This window comes from Microtus pennsylvanicus, chromosome 6 (assembly GCF_037038515.1).
Source record: "Microtus pennsylvanicus isolate mMicPen1 chromosome 6, mMicPen1.hap1, whole genome shotgun sequence".
In the NCBI taxonomy this organism is placed as follows: domain Eukaryota; kingdom Metazoa; phylum Chordata; class Mammalia; order Rodentia; family Cricetidae; genus Microtus; species Microtus pennsylvanicus.
The window spans coordinates 87,443,285-87,459,377 of record NC_134584.1 but is presented as its reverse complement, the minus strand read 5'-3'; the positions used below and the strand labels follow the sequence as shown (position 1 = coordinate 87,459,377).

Below are 16,093 nucleotides of genomic sequence, written 5' to 3'. Positions count from 1 at the left end.
TGGGAATGACAAAGATAGGAGACCTAGGCCTTCAGGTATATGTAGGAGATGCGGTAAAGGCCGACATTGGTCCAATGAATGCAGGTCAACAACAAACAAACAAGGCAACCCGATACCGTCGGGAAACTCCTTGAGGGGCCTCTCGCAGGCACCCAAGCCAACAGTGGCCCAGTCATTCCCAGTCACAGTGGAGAACGTGCCTCACCAAGAAAATTAAAAGCTCCAATTTCTGCTGTAAAAAGTAATACTGGTCTAAATGATGAAATCCATGTGGAGGATGAGTCAAAAAACCCAGTTGGACAGAGTAAACGTATATTTTGGCAGACTTCTATTAATGATCAAAGACCAAAGCTAAGAGTCTGTATAAATGGCACTTTTATTGAAGGCTTATTAGACACAGGTGCGGATGTAAGTATCATTACCCCAGAATCTTGGCATCCGAATTGGCCTCTTCAAGAGGTAGATGTTCAGTTCCTGGGAATTGGAACCCTATCTCGTGTAAAACAAAGCACAAGATGGGTTGAATGCATAGGGCCCGAAGGGCAAATAGGAAGACTAAGGCCATATATAGCCAATATTGCCATAAATTTATGGGGCCGTGACCTGCTACAGCAATGGAATACCCAGATTAACATTCCTGTAGTTCCAGGAACTCATAATTCTGGGAAGTATATGATGAGGTATTATGGAAAAAGGTCACTAGCCATTCAGGCTGTACAAGAACATACAGCAAATACCAAACCTTTAGAGGTACCAACAGCCCTACCTTTAAAATGGCTAACTGAGAAGCCAATATGGATCAAACAGTGGCCTCTAGCTGAAGATAAACTACAGGCATTGGAACAGCTGGTGCAGGAGCAACTAGATGCTCACCACATTGAAGAATCAACCAGCCCTTGGAATTCTCCTGTGTTTGTTGTAAAAAAGAAATCTGGTAAATGGAGAATGGTGACAGATCTAAGAGCTATCAACAAAGTAATTCAACCTATGGGCTCACTACAATCTGGAATTCCTTTGCCTTCTCTGTTACCAAAAGGATGGCCTCTTATAGTTATTGATTTGAAAGATTGTTTTTTCACTATACCGTTACAAGAAAAGGATAGAGAAAAATTTGCCTTCACAGTGCCTACTTATAATAATTCTCAGCCCAATAGGAGATATCAATGGACTGTCCTCCCACAGGGTATGCTCAATAGTCCTACACTGTGCCAATATTTTGTAAGTAAGCCATTGGAAATAATTCGTAAACAATTCCCCAAGTCCATTATTTATCATTACATGGATGATATCTTGTTATCTGATCCAAATAAAGATACTTTAGAAAGGATGTTTGAAGAAGTAAAGAAAGTCTTGCCTAGGTGGGGATTACAAATTGCCCCTGAAAAGATTCAAAGAGGAAATTCTATTAATTACCTAGGTTACAGAATAGGGTTAGAGAAAATTAAAACGCAAAAGGCACAAATTAGGAGAGACCGGTTAAAGACTCTTAATGACTTCCAAAGATTGTTAGGAGACATTTCCAGTCTACGACCAGCTGTTGGGATAACACCTGATCTAATAGTTCATTTAAACAAAACCTTAGATGGTGATAAAGATTTGAATAGTCCAAGAGAACTGACAGCTGAAGCAGAAAAGGAACTGACAATGATTGAGGAAAAATTACAGGAGGCACATGTGGATAGGGTGAACCCAAATCTTAGCTGCATCCTAGTCATATTGCCTTCCAGAATTTCTCCTACAGGGATTCTAATGCAGAGGGAAGATATTATTTTAGAGTGGATATTTATACCTAATAAACCAAGTAAAAAATTAAAAACTTATGTGGAAAAAGTCTCTGAATTAATTATAAAAGGTAAGCTGAGACTTCGTCAACTAGCAGGTATAGACCCAGCAGAAATTATAGTGCCTTTTACTACTGAAGAAATAAAAAAGTTATGGGAAGACAATGAACCGTGGCAAAGAGCTTGTGCTAATTTTTTGGGAGAAATTAATAGCAACTATCCCAAAAGTGGTAGACTTAACCTCATAAAAAGAACTTCTTGGATTCTTCCTAGAATTGTACGTGATGCTCCAATAACTGGAGCCCGTACGTTCTATACTGATGCAAATAAATCAGGGAAAGCAGGTTACAAGTCAGATGAATTGAGTAAGGTGGAACAAAGCCCTTATAATTCTGTCCAGAAGGCAGAATTATATGCCATTCTTATGGTGCTAAGGGATTTTAAAGAACCTCTTAATATAGTTACAGATTCACAATATGCAGAAAGAGTTATCTTGCATATTGAAACCGCTGAATTTATACCAGATGACACAGAGTTGACTTCATTGTTTATCCAGGTACAAGACATAATCAGGAACAGGCTTTGTCCGATGTACATAACACACATCCGGTCCCATACAGGTCTGCCTGGTCCTCTAGCCCAAGGCAACGCTGAGATTGATCAATTATTGATTGGAAGTGTGTTGCAGGCCTCAGAATTTCATAAGAAGCATCATGTCAATAGTAAAGGCCTAAAGAAAGAATTTTCCATTACTTGGCAACAAGCTAAGGACATTATAAAGAGATGTCCTACTTGTTCTTTCTATAATCAAACACCGTTGCCTGCAGGGAGTAACCCAAAGGGCACTAAGAGAAATGAAATCTGGCAGATGGATGTGTTCCACTTTATAGAATTTGGTAAATTAAAATATGTACACCACACCATAGACACGTATTCAGGTTTTCAATGGGCTACTGCCCTGAGCTCAGAAAAGGCTGATTCAGTAATCACACATTTATTGGAAGTTATGGCCATCATGGGTATACCTGCGCAAATAAAGACAGATAATGGTCCAGCATATGTATCTAAGAAAATGAAACGCTTTTTTGATTATTATAATATAAAACATATTACAGGTATACCAAATAATCCTACAGGTCAGGCAGTTATAGAAAGATCAAATCGTACTATAAAGGATATGCTGAACAAACAGAAAGGGACCGAAAATACCCCCAGAAATAGATTACATAATGCTTTATTAACCTTGAATTTTCTTAACGCTAATGAGAAAGGAACGACAGCAGCAGAGAGACATTGGATAATGGAAAAGTCTGCTGAACTAAATCAACCGATTTATTTCAAAGATGTGCTGACCTCTCAATGGAAGCCAGGAGATGTGCTACGTTGGGGAAGGGGTTTTGCTCTTGTTTCCACAGGAGAAGAAAAATTGTGGATACCATCAAAATTAATAAAGTTTCGATTTGAAGAGGAAAAACCTCTTGGAAAGGAGAAATGACAACTTATCTACAATATGATATTCATACAGATGGTAAGAAAAACATATAGAATGGGGGCAGGGTTCTGTTCTTATCTCCACAGGAAAACACTCATCTTTGAAAAATTCAAGGGACCCTGGATGTTTGGATACTGACAGATGGAAAAGTACCTGCCCGATAGGAAATATCAAGAAAACTGAATGGGTTGTGTAAGTAATATTAAACCATATTTCTAAATTTATAAAGCTGGTTTTGAAGTTGGACTCTGGCTCAGTCCCTCTCCAATTCCAAGCCTGTTAGTAAGAGAAAAACCCAGAGTTTCTGGAGTTTCTGTCTCATGTCAAGAGCCATGATGTGGGACAGAAAGAAATATGAGTTTAGAAAACATCTTTGCTTTTCTTCATATCTATCATACTTTTCATTGAATATATCTATCATGTCTTTCATTGAATATATATATATATATATATATGTCTATATGATTAATGCTTAAGTTTTTCATAATGAACAATGAGTTTTTCCTGAAGTGACATTTGAAGTTTCCAGGAAGAAGATGGGGCCCCATAACAACAACTCCACCTGGTTGATATGACGTCATGATACTGATAGCGCTACAACAAGACCTGCTTTGGATACCAGCTGCACAAGACAGTTCCAACTTGGTTAGCTGAAATGGTGCACATCTTATACAACATTTTGGCCAGACCTGCACAAAATACTCAGAGACTATTGGCAATTTTAAAAGACATTGATCTTGAAATTTAACCATCATTTTACTTTCACAGGATCCCCCAGAAAGAACGTCGCCCCCATGACAGCTGGAAGTAATTCTAGAGGACGACGTCCCCTCTCCCAGTAAAGTTTGCCCTTGGGTTTAGGGACATCATTTAGGGGTTGATTATAATTAGTATACGATTGAGGGTTGGGGGAGGAATTTTATAAGCTCAGGGATCATTTTGAAAAAAAAAAAAAAAAAAAAAAGAGGGATGATGGGATAATAGATTTGTAATTGTGAGTTACTGTTGTTAGACAAATATATTGATATAGATTCTTGTATATTGATACAAAGTTAAATTGTATTGACTATTGTATGCATTCATGTTTCTACCTCTGTTTAAAACATTTTTATGTATTGACATATATTGTATTGTATATATTTACCATATTGCTGTGTACATTTCTACCTCTGATTAAGATACTTATATAATGTTTGTGTATTGATATATATTTACCTACTGCAATGTATATTTGTACATTGTTTATATTTGGAGGTCATTGTCCTCATTTGTTTCACAGTTGTTTATTGTCTTAATCTTTAAGTTAGATAGATATTGAGAATTATATAGACTAATAGTCATCTAAGTTTGTCATTTATAATTAGACTAATCAGGTTCTTTAGATATATAGAGATTATACTCAGTATAGATAGTTAGTCTTCAACTTCTTCAAAGAGCTGTAGAAAATGGCCTTTAATCTAACTCAGAGTTTTGTGGTAGTGAGACACAATTGCTCCTGGCAACACCACTCTATTCCCGAGAGAATGTTGAGCACCAAAGACACTCCACCTGGAGCCTTTCCTTTTGGCAGAACTGGCCTTGGGGCAAAGAAATGCCCATACCTCAACCACTGACAAAGATACAGAGCGTGCATCAATGGATAAAACAGGGCTGTCTTATCCTGCCAAGACAGGGTAAGATAGTTTTGAAAAGTTGCTTGCCTTTGAAAATGGTGTGTCAGTTATGTTAGGCCTTAGCCAAAGTTGGTTGCTTCAACGCTGCTAATGTGACTTTGGGTGATTGCCTAGGTAGCTAGTTGTCTCTGTGATTTGTTGCATGTTTTGGAAGTTGTTTTACTGAACTTCCTAATTAACCAGGTAACATTATTTCCCTTCTCAGATCTTCGATGGGGTTGAAGACTATATAGATGTAGTTACTTTTCTCTCATGACTTGGCCAAGTTATTTATTATACAAGACCTAAGCTAGTTAGAATAGCATATTTGTACTTATTGTATATAATTTCATAGTAGGTTTAGAACTCTCTTATTTAAACAGAAGGGGGAGGTGTTGCGGGAGGTCCTCCCACTCCTCCAGCCTATCGTCGCTGAGATACCAGCCCCTTGGGGCGTGGTCTCTCTCCCTTTAAAAAAGCAGCCACTTCCCTCTCCTCTCTCTCTTCACTTCCTGCTCCGCCGGTGACTTGACTTCCTTCCTGGTTACGCAGAGGGCTGAAAGTGATCTGTAAGTTTTTTCCCCTTTAAATAAATATCACCCTATTAATCATAATCCCAAATTGGCATTGTTTGTGACTTACGCCTTCACAGGAGGACACAGAGATGTTGCTCTAACCATCTCCTCAGCCTTCCTGGAAACTACAGCTCATAAAAAAAATAAAGGTACATGTTTGTTCTTTTAAATCGTTTATTTGTCTTGTTTCGTTTGACATACGGTCTTTCACCATAGCTCCTGTAATTCACTATGTGGACCAGACTGGCCTCACACTCACAGACATCAGTCTGCTTTGGCATCCCCAGTGCTGGGAATAAAGGTGTGGCCACCATGCCTGACTCTACAAGCTTTATTCATTTGTCCTTCAATTTCTTTTTTAATTTAATTTTTTTGCTTTTTATGTCTATGAGTTTTTTGTGTGTATTTGTGGACCATGTGCCTGCCTGGTACCTTCAAGGACAAGAAGAATGTGATGATGAAGATTATGTTTAGAGGATAATTTGAGGCATCCTGGGCAATATAGCCAGCCCTTGTCTCAAACACAGAAAGAAACCTACACCCAGGCTGGGGTTGTCCAGTTCAAATGTCAGAGCAGAGTAGGGAATTGATGGGGGAGAGTCTTCTAGCTTGTGTTAATTTCATTAGTTAAATAAAGAGACTGCCTTGGCCCTTTAATAGGACATAAAATTAGGTAGGCGGAGTAAAGAGAACAGAATGCTGGGAGAAAGAAAGAAGCTGAGTCAAGGAGTCGCCATGATTCTCCCACTCCAGACAGATGCAGGTTAAATCTTCCCTGGTAAGCCACCTCGTGGGCTACACATATTATTAGAAATGGGTTAGATTAATATGTAAGAGCTAGCCAATAAGAGGCTGGAACTAATGGGCCAGGCAGTGTTTAAAAGAATACAGTTTCTGTGTAATTATTTTCGGGGTAAAGCTAGCCAGGTGGCGGGAAGCAGCCCACTGCTCCTAACACAACAGGGGATAACTTTCCTAAACCAGGATAGGTGAGAATGGGGAAACTGGGAGGCAAACCCTGATCATACACAACAGGGACACTTGTTTGCGGGAATGAGGTGGCTTCACAGTGGGTAAGCACTTACTTTGGACTGAGGGTCTCATGCAGCCTAAACTGGCCTTGGACTGTTTAAAAGGCCTTGAGCTCCTGTTCCTCCTGCTGTAGCCTCCCAAGTTCTAGGAAGACACGGTGCACAGCTATGCCCAGCTTCAGAGTTACCTCCCACAGTGTCTGCAAACAATCAAGATTCCAGGAAAAAGCGCATAGCATTAAACCAAGCCTCCATCCCTGGGGGTCTTGAGGTCCTCTCATAAGCAGGAAGAGCTACTCGGGATGATGAAAGCTGTGCCACGGATTACTCTAGGGAGGAAAGTCTCATTGAATTTACCTCAACTTCCAAAGTTCTTGGACCAAGACTGCTCTTTACATCCATTTTCCCCCATTAATAGTAATGTTTATAACTAGTATGTCATGATTTTATGATGTATAGATGTATAAAGGGAGTGTTTGATAATGTTCTTTGGTCACTAAGAGTCTTACTGGACCAAGAAAAGTATGAAAACATTCAAACCCGCCAATATATCAAATTGAGAACAAGAATGGGAATGTGGAGACATAACCACCAAATACCCCAATTCTGCTAGACCTGCATGTATGCAAATCCAGGTCTAGGCCCTTGATCTTAGTACAGTGATAATCCAAGAATGGGCACTTGCATGTGAGTATGAATGAGCTCATGAGATGTCAGCCAAGCGTTGCACGGTTTGTTCCTCTCCCATGTGATATCGTCTATGCCCTGTATTGTATATATGTACTTCTTGTGTTCATTAGCTAAATGAAGATGCTTCTCATTCACTGCATATTTGTAGCCATCATGGACCTTGAGCAAAATGAGTATCTCTAGGAGAAAGAGACCCTCATGATAAAGCAAAAGTGTTTCCTTGGACAATCGATGTCTTTCTTTTTTAGTGCCCAAGATTGAGCCCAGATCTTTGCACACACTAGCATTACAATACACCCCAGCTGGTGATTATATTTGATCAACTATTTACTGTATCCCCTCGTTGCACACTCACAGTGAACAGTAGCATAGTAAAAACTCTGAGAACGACCTGTAGTGAAGAAACTTGCTTAGCACTTCTGTGTTCAACATTTCCCAAACATATTTGGAAATTAAGTGTAGTAGGAGCCGCCTGGCTAGCTTATGCCCAGAAATAACAACACACAAATTGTATTCTTTTAAACACTGCCTGGCCCATTATATCTAGCCTCTTCTTGGCTAACTCTCACATCTTGCTTAACCCATTTCTAATAATCTGTGTTGCACCGTGAGGTGGTGGCTTACCGGGAAAGATTCAGCATGTCTGACCTGGTGGGTAGCTCCATTGCATCTGACCTCGAGAGGAGAGGCATGGCATCTGGCTCACTTCCCTTCTTCCCAGCATTCTGTTCTGTCTACTCCACCCACCTAAGGGCTGGCCTATCAAATGGACCAAGGCAGTTTCTTTATTAACCAATGAAATCAACACAAAAAGTAGACCCTCCCACATCAATTAAAGACAGTGGGCACATATTGCCCTTGAGCATCAAGTGTTGATTACACAGACTGAAGAAAAGCCAGGCGACACATGTGTTTGAGTAATATAATGAGGCTTTCGCAGCATACCTGATATTTACCAATGAATCACATGATTAACCAAAGAGGATATTTTGTACAGAGGTTATCTATTGGAAATAAAAAGTAAAATACTAACAAAAGATAAAAAATGTATTATGATATTATCAATAAACAATTGTAAATATGCAAGAGAAAACTTAATACTAGTCAGTACATTTTACATTTCTTTTGCATGCTTTTCCTCTTTACACTGACTTACACTGACAGCTTTGCCCAAGTTTTGTGAAATTGGGCAGTCTGTGGTTTCCCAACATGGTAAGAAGAGGCCAGGGACCTGAGCTAGGGTTGGGTAAGGAGGCTGATGGAAAAACATTTCATCATGTGATGCTGAATTGAGTCATGCCTTAGCTTTGAGCCCCACTGCTGGCCAGCTTCCAGGCACAGAGCATCACTCAGGTCCAGCCTGCCCCTCCAGTCTTACCCAGGCACAGCTTCAAAAGCCCCTGCAATCAGACACCTTCCCTCAGGCCAGGATCTAGCCCCACACTTTTTCTTTTCCCAGTTCCCACCCCATTCCCTCACTCATGTCTATTGCTACTGTTAAACTTGATGCCATGACTTTGATCTCCACAGACCTAAGTAAAAGCAGAGAATCCACTCTTGTGAGTCTCCATCTGATCTCCATTTGTGGGCTATTATATGTACACTTTAACACACACGTGCGCGCGCACAGACACACACAGAGGGGGGGCACACAATAAATGAGTATACACAAATTAAACTTATATGTGAGCCTAGGTCCATTATTAGAATGACTAAATGAGGGAATATCTTGTGTGCTAAAATAAATTTGATAAAATAATAAGAAACAGCCAACCCAGTCCCAGGACACTGGCAGATCAGGATTGAGCCAGCAACCAGATCCAGAGTCAGCGATCTCCACCAGAACAAGTACAGGGGAGTAACCGCTGAGTCAGTAAGCCAGAGCCAGAGACCACAGAGGGCCTGTATGTGAATATGGGACCTTCAAGGGAGTAGGCCGAAGCTGGGACCCCAGTGGGTCTGGGCATGGGTCTAGGACATCCCAGGAACTAGGTCTGAGCCAGAACCTCTGCCAGAACCTCGGCCAATCTGGGTGTCAGTCAACCTGGGATCTCGGAACGGATAGGCAGGAACCAGAGATCTCAGCAGGGCCAGGCATGAGTCTGGGTCCTCAGAGGGAGTAAGCCTGAGCCAGGACCTCTGTGGGTTCAGGCATTGGTCTGGGACATCAAAGGGAATAGGGAGGAACCTGGAACCTCTGAAGGTCAGAGCGTGAGTCTGGGACCTCGGAGGGAGTAAGCAGGTTCTCTGCGATTCCAGGGACAGCCAAGCCTGGACCTCCGAGGCAGTAAACCAGAGCCAGAGGCCTTTCCAGGTCCAACTCCAACCCAGGGACTTCTGCAGGAGGGATTCCAGACCAGGATTTAGAGAAACAAGGCAAATCCGGCCACCTAGGCCAAAGTAGGCCTGAGACAGCAAACTGCAAGAAAGCAGAGCAAAGCACAGGAGCACTGAGCTATCTCCAGGAACATGGAGTAACCAACAGGGTAACTAGAACTGTGGCACTGACTGTACCATGAAGAACAGCCATCTGAGCTTTGGATTCACTGGCACCTAAAAGATTATTCAACAGAATCTCAGCCCCAACCACACCTATTAGAGGAAAAGATGAGTAGAAAAGGTAAGATCACACACTACACCACAAAGAGCAACACAACACCAGTAAAACCTACAGACCCTACAACAGCAAGACCTGAACAACCAAACATGGATGAAGCAGAAGAAAATGACCTAAAAATAACTTCAAGAGAATGTTTGAAACTCTAAAAGAGGAAATGAGAAATTCCCTTAAAGAAATGGAGGAAAAGGGAAACAAAAAAATTGAAAGACATTGGCAAATCACTTAAAGAAAACCAATAAAGAGAAATCAAACCTATGAAGGAAATGATTCAGGACTTGAAAACGGAAATAGAGGCAATAAAGAAAACATATACTGGGGGAATTATAGAAACAGAAATCATGAGAAAACAATCAGGAACCACAAACGCAAGCATGAACAGCAGAATACAAGAAATGGAAGAGAGAATCTCAAGCACTGAAGATACAATAGAGGTAATAGACTCATCAGTTAAAGAAAACATTAAATCTAACAAGTGCTTTGACCAAAATATTCAGGAAATATGGGACACCATGAAAAGGCCAAACCTAAAAATAATAGGTATAGAAGAAGGAGAAGTTCAACTCAAAAGCACAGAAAAAATATTTAACAAAATCATAGAAGAAAGCTTCCCCAAAATATGCCTATGAAGATTCAAGTCTTCCTGTTGTGTGTTTGCTGGATTCTGGTGTTATCATGTTGCTTTTCAGGTTGTTGGAGGAATTCTTACATTGGCACCTGCCCATCTCTTCCTTCAGATGCGGACAGGAGAGTCTTGGTGTCTTGGTCCAATCTTTGCTGTGGCTGACTGTGTACTTGGGGGTCTTTCTTGGTCTGCCCTCTCTAGGGACCCCTCCCTCAGCACTGGAGTTTTTCCTCAGATCCTCTCCATCCTGGAGTAGGTTGTAGTGGTGGATCTAAGGACCTGGCCGATGAACAGGAGTGCTTGATGGCAAGATGGAATGGAGTAAATAGAGAAAGCCAGTAGCCACGGGGAAGCCAGTAGCCACGCTGAATGGCCAGAAAGTTGAAGAAATTGGAGGGGGCCTGTACTCTGTTCCGGGACCATCTGGGCAGGTGGGCACACACTCAACCCTCTCGATGGATCTCCTCAGTACAGGAGCAGAGCCTCTTGCTGGGCCAAGGACCTCACAGACAAAAGGGTAAGCTTTGGGGGAAGAGCACTCACCACTAGCTCCCCAGCCCCTCGGCTGAGACCTCTGATTTTAAGAGCCTCACTGGGACTTCTTTTTGTTATCCTACTGTTGCTCTGTGCTGTAGGAATTTGCATGGACTGTTCCCCACTGCGTCCTTAATGTCAGATTCCCAACCTAATCCCCTGTGCAGAGAAAGGGAATCAAATCCTTTTGGGCTGGAGTTTAGAAGGAGAGTGCTTAGCTGGAATGCACTAAGCCCTGGGTCTGTCTCCAGCACTATGGAAAAAGAGTTTTGGGTGCATCCACACATAATATCATCATTCAGGGGTTAGAAACAGGCATCAAGGGTTCAAGGTCATCATTATCTACATAGCATAATTTAGGGCAGCTTGGGCTACATTGTCTCAAATTAAAGAAAATAGTAAACAGAAGTTAAAGCCAATCTGGTCTAAATGAAACTCACTGTCCAAAATAAAAGAAACTCTCTCTACTATTCAATTCCATTATAGAACAGATCACTGCTAAAAATTAAATGGAAGCAAGAAGTGATTTTTAAAAATGATGATCCATTGTATAGATATGACACCTGCATATTTTTTAATTTTTTGAAATATTTTTCACCTTATACCTACCTGACATTTGAGTGGATCTGTGGAACCCTTATGTGTAGTTACTCAGACTAAGATAATTTTCTCTGGAGTAGATCTTTTTCTTCTAAAGAAGATCCCCAGTTTATGACAGGAACCACAGGTGTAGCTGAGGACAAAATTGTACCTAACAGACCATATGTTAATTGCCCATCGCTGCAAACTAGCAATCAATTGTTGAAATCCTATTCTTCTGTAATTTATCACTCACCAAACTGACTCATGCACTTAGTCCATTTTTCCTTCCCTCCACCTCCCCAATCCCTATACTTGCATGAGCAAATTTTCTCTACAGAATTACTACACTGCCTCTAACTACTTATGTAAGCAATATATGGTGAGATCCCTTGAGATAGTTTCCTAATGCTGATTCCCTTGCCCTCATCCTGTTTTCTGTCAGCACTAAGAACTAATATTCATCACTGACCATGGGCATGAATGCTCAGAGTTAAAAATCTTTACAGTCTTCAGATATTGCAATATAAATACTTTGGCATCATATATGGCCTAGACTTATTATTTTGATAAATCAAGATCAAAGCATTTGAGAAATTATCTGCTATTTGAGTTTTATAAAGTACATTTCAGTACCAGACAGACTGTGAGGGAACACCAATTTAAGATGATATGACTCCACATCATGCCGTGGATTTAAAGCATAGTTAAAAGCTGATTGTGTTCCTAGCATGGTCATGGAATCTGCTTTACTCTTTCCATGTAGCCTGGAATGGAAAAGGACAACTGTTTCCATTAGGAGACAAAAGTTTATGGTTGGTAGGGACAACAAACATTTGTTTCTGACCAACACAGTCCTTTGTATGATGTAGGGAGGCCTCGTGACAGATACATAATTATATAACTAACTAAAAATCATTGAGACTAGAAGAAGGGTCCATCTCCTTTGATGAGTGATGGTGCTTGCAGGTGCCTCACAAAGTAGATGGGGGCAGAATGCTCACCACTGAGAATTCACTCCATGATGGACTCAGCAGAACAAAAAAAAAAAGAAAACTTCAAGTCATCAAATTATCTATACTGGAGTTTTTATTCTTTTCTTTCTTGTCAAGATATTTCAAGGGACCTCAGAACCCAGAACACCAGCTTCACAGGGTGACCTTTAATATCAAGAAAAACAGTGTTGTGCATGTGTGCGTACATTTCTCTTGTCTTTTTTTTTTTTTTTTTTGGTTTTTCAAGACATGTTGCGCACATCTTGTCATTTTTGTGAGAGTAATTGTAGTCACTGCAATGGGCCCATATTTCTGACAAACTTTCCTGACTACAAATACATTGAGAAAGAGTTCTGGCGATGGTTTTGAGTAGATAATGTCTTTCTGAAAGACAGAGACATTCAGGGGTCATTGAAGGCTGGGAAACCCCAACTCCAAACATCTACATTGCTTTGCTCCCTCCAGGGTTAACCAGGAAGAGACACACTGCTTCATACCCTAGGGTGGATTGTGAGGTGGTTTTATCAGACCCCTGGTTTTTTTTCTTTTCATCTTTTCCTTTCCTTCCTCCTCTTCCTTCTTTTCTTTCTCCTCCCATTGGTCTTGGAGACTGGCAGGTCTGGAATTTTCTGTAGCTCAGGATCAGTCTCAACTCCTGACCTTCCTTCCTTCACCTCCCAGGTACTAAGATTACAGGTGTGCAGTATCACGTGTGACATTATACCTACCTCGTCTAATGTGGCTCATGCTGCCTAGTTTATAAATAAAAAATAGCATTTCTTGTCTGTTATTCTTAATAGATAATTAGGTGACAACATTGTTATTTCCGTATCTGCCGCGCCAGCACGGCAATGTCATTCTTCTGAGCGAGGGATGTAGGGATTAACACACAACACGACTTCAGGTTCTGCAGACAAGCCTTTATTCCACTTTCTCACACAGTATATATAACCCTCAGCAGGGGAGGCCAAACCAGCAAAAGCAGGAAGCTCATCACTGTAACTCAATGGCTTAGGGGCAAACATCCTTAGAAACATTGCTGAAAACAACAGATTGTTCCTGTTTATGTTCCTGTTTTCAACCAACCTCAAGAGTGCAAAACAGATCAAGTGGAGGTGCGAAGGCTTGTCCTCTAGGGACCCAACAATTCCCCCCTTTTTATTTTAAAACCATGAGAGCCCCTGTCTTAGAACTCTTACCCGTCTTCGTGAGGCCTTAATCCCTGTCTTAGGCAAGCTCTCTATACCAGGAGAGTTGTATCCATGCTGGCTTCTATGCAAGCTACTGGATGAGGAAAGTTGGCAATGATTTTACCCATCTGTAGACTCTGCCCAGACCATAGAAGAAGATACTGAGCCATTTGGCTAACGCAGATAAGAACAATGAGTTAATATAAGCTATAAGAGTTAACAAGAGGCCTGAGCTAATGGGCCAATCAGCTGATAACCTAATGTAGACTCTCCGTGTGATATTCTTTGGGACCTGCCAGCTGTGGGGTAACGGGTAGGAAGAAACCCCAATGAGCAGGAACTCACGTTACATCTGTGTGATTGTGTGTTGACTATTATAGGAACAATGAATGTTGTGATTTCATTTTAGGTCTACCACACAGTAGGAAACTCTTGGGTGGTTCTGTAAACCTGGTTCAAAGCCCAGTGACTGAGGCCAGGGTGATGTACGGAAATCTCTCTGATTCTAGAGACTGAAACCTTTGCTGTATATCACAGACAGAATTCATAACATACCTCTATGTCACTAAGACATACGGCTGCTCTCTTACTGTGTACTCAAACTGATTGTTTAGCCCACTTTTAAGAGAACAATGTAACAATTACCACTACTATGATTGATCTTCCTACATAGCCACCTTTTACAAACTAAACTAATACTTAACTGTAGTCTTAAATTATGTTCTCTTCTGTGCTCCCTGATCCAGAACAAATGTGTATCATTGGTATAAAATGGCAAACATAAGTGTTGAAAACACTCTTAAATGAATATCCACAAAAACAGTTGAACACAGAAACATTACTGGGCAAACATGGTGTTTGTAATGTTTTGTTGTTGTTGTTGTTGTTGTTGTTGTTGTTTTCTGGGTGAGTTGGGGTCAGTTGCAGTCATTATCTTAATCTCTTATACGATTCCATGAATGGTTTCTATAAAATATTCCACTCCTTCCACCACGTGATTCTTACAGTGAAATTCAACAAAAAGAGAGAACAAAAAAGGGGCTGATATAAACATTCACACACAGGGACAGATGTAGAGACAGACAGACATAGGGGACAGACACAGACTCAGACAAGAAAAGAGACAGACAGATTTCTTCAGAAAGGTGCAGATTGAGATTCATGCAACAGACTGAGAAGGGAAGACAGGGAACATGTAGAAAATTCATTCCTGGAAATGACTCCCAGTGGAAGTGCTTTTATTTCTCCTTAATGCCACTCTTTAAACATGTCACCAAAAGGTTATGTCATCAGTTTGTACAATACCAAGAAACAGTTTAAAATATTTTCATAACACATTTTAGTGAAAACTATTATAAACTTACATAAAGAATTCAATGTATTCTGTGTCAACTTCCAGAGAAATATTTAACATTAAAATTTCTATATTTTGTAAAATATTTCTGATATTGTCACTTCATGTGAGTAGTTCCTCATAGGTGCTTCAGCAGCAACTAAACAGAAGAGAAAGAATTATCAGTAGTATCAAGACATCATTGGGGGCATCGTCAGGATGAGCAGTAACAGAGGCATCATCAGTAGACTCTTATGTAGTGTCATGTCACAATGAATATCTTTGTCTTTGAGAAGTGGTATCTTATTTCTTATTACATTGGTTTTATTCTCAGCTATTGCTTCTTTGGGGGTGATTGTATAAAAATGATGCTACCCATATAAGTCACAGTGTAATGACACAGGAAAATAGAAATTAATACTTAACAGTTACACTTCTCTGCTTAACCATTTAGAAAACATAAGTTGTACATTAGGAGTGAAAATTATTCCCTCATTCCAGCATAGGAGACAACTGTGAACCTACCAACTTTACTTGATCAGTTTGATTGGACTAAACTGATTTTATTACTTTTATGTGATGTATTTTCAATATGATTGGAAAACATGAGCATTCTTTCTAGTTTTAGGTAATGCCTAAATAGTCCTATACACAGCACAAGTTTATTTAACATACTTATTAGTACCAAAGAGAATTGGATTTCTAGTGCAAAAATCTTCATCTATTTTAAACCATTGCTACTGTCTAACTTACCTTCTTAAGCTCATGGTACTTTTAATTGCACAGCACTTGCCAAATTACATTAAATACCCATATCATCACCAATGCCAAGAATTTCAGAAACCATATTGAAGATGTTAGCAGTACCATTGACATGGTTTCTGCCCAAAGTGGAAAAAAACTTGTATTCATTGTATAGCAGGTGTAATCAGCTGGATTTGCATCATGAAAACTTATATTAGCATTCTGAGGAGGATCCAAAGTGGCACCTAGGACACA

At 40.3% G+C, this 16,093-nt stretch overlaps 1 protein-coding gene across 2 annotated transcripts in view; it reads left to right on the top strand.

Annotated features, from left to right (window-relative positions):
• Positions 1 to 7,821, top strand: part of LOC142852217 (uncharacterized) — a 33,424-nt gene extending 25,603 nt beyond the window's left edge. For both annotated transcript variants that reach the window (XM_075976762.1, XM_075976761.1), the window contains one exon: positions 5,578 to 7,821. The gene's annotated coding sequence lies outside the window, so the exon portion shown is untranslated. The remainder of the gene's footprint in view (positions 1 to 5,577) is intronic.
• Positions 7,822 to 16,093: the final 8,272 nt, after the last annotated feature.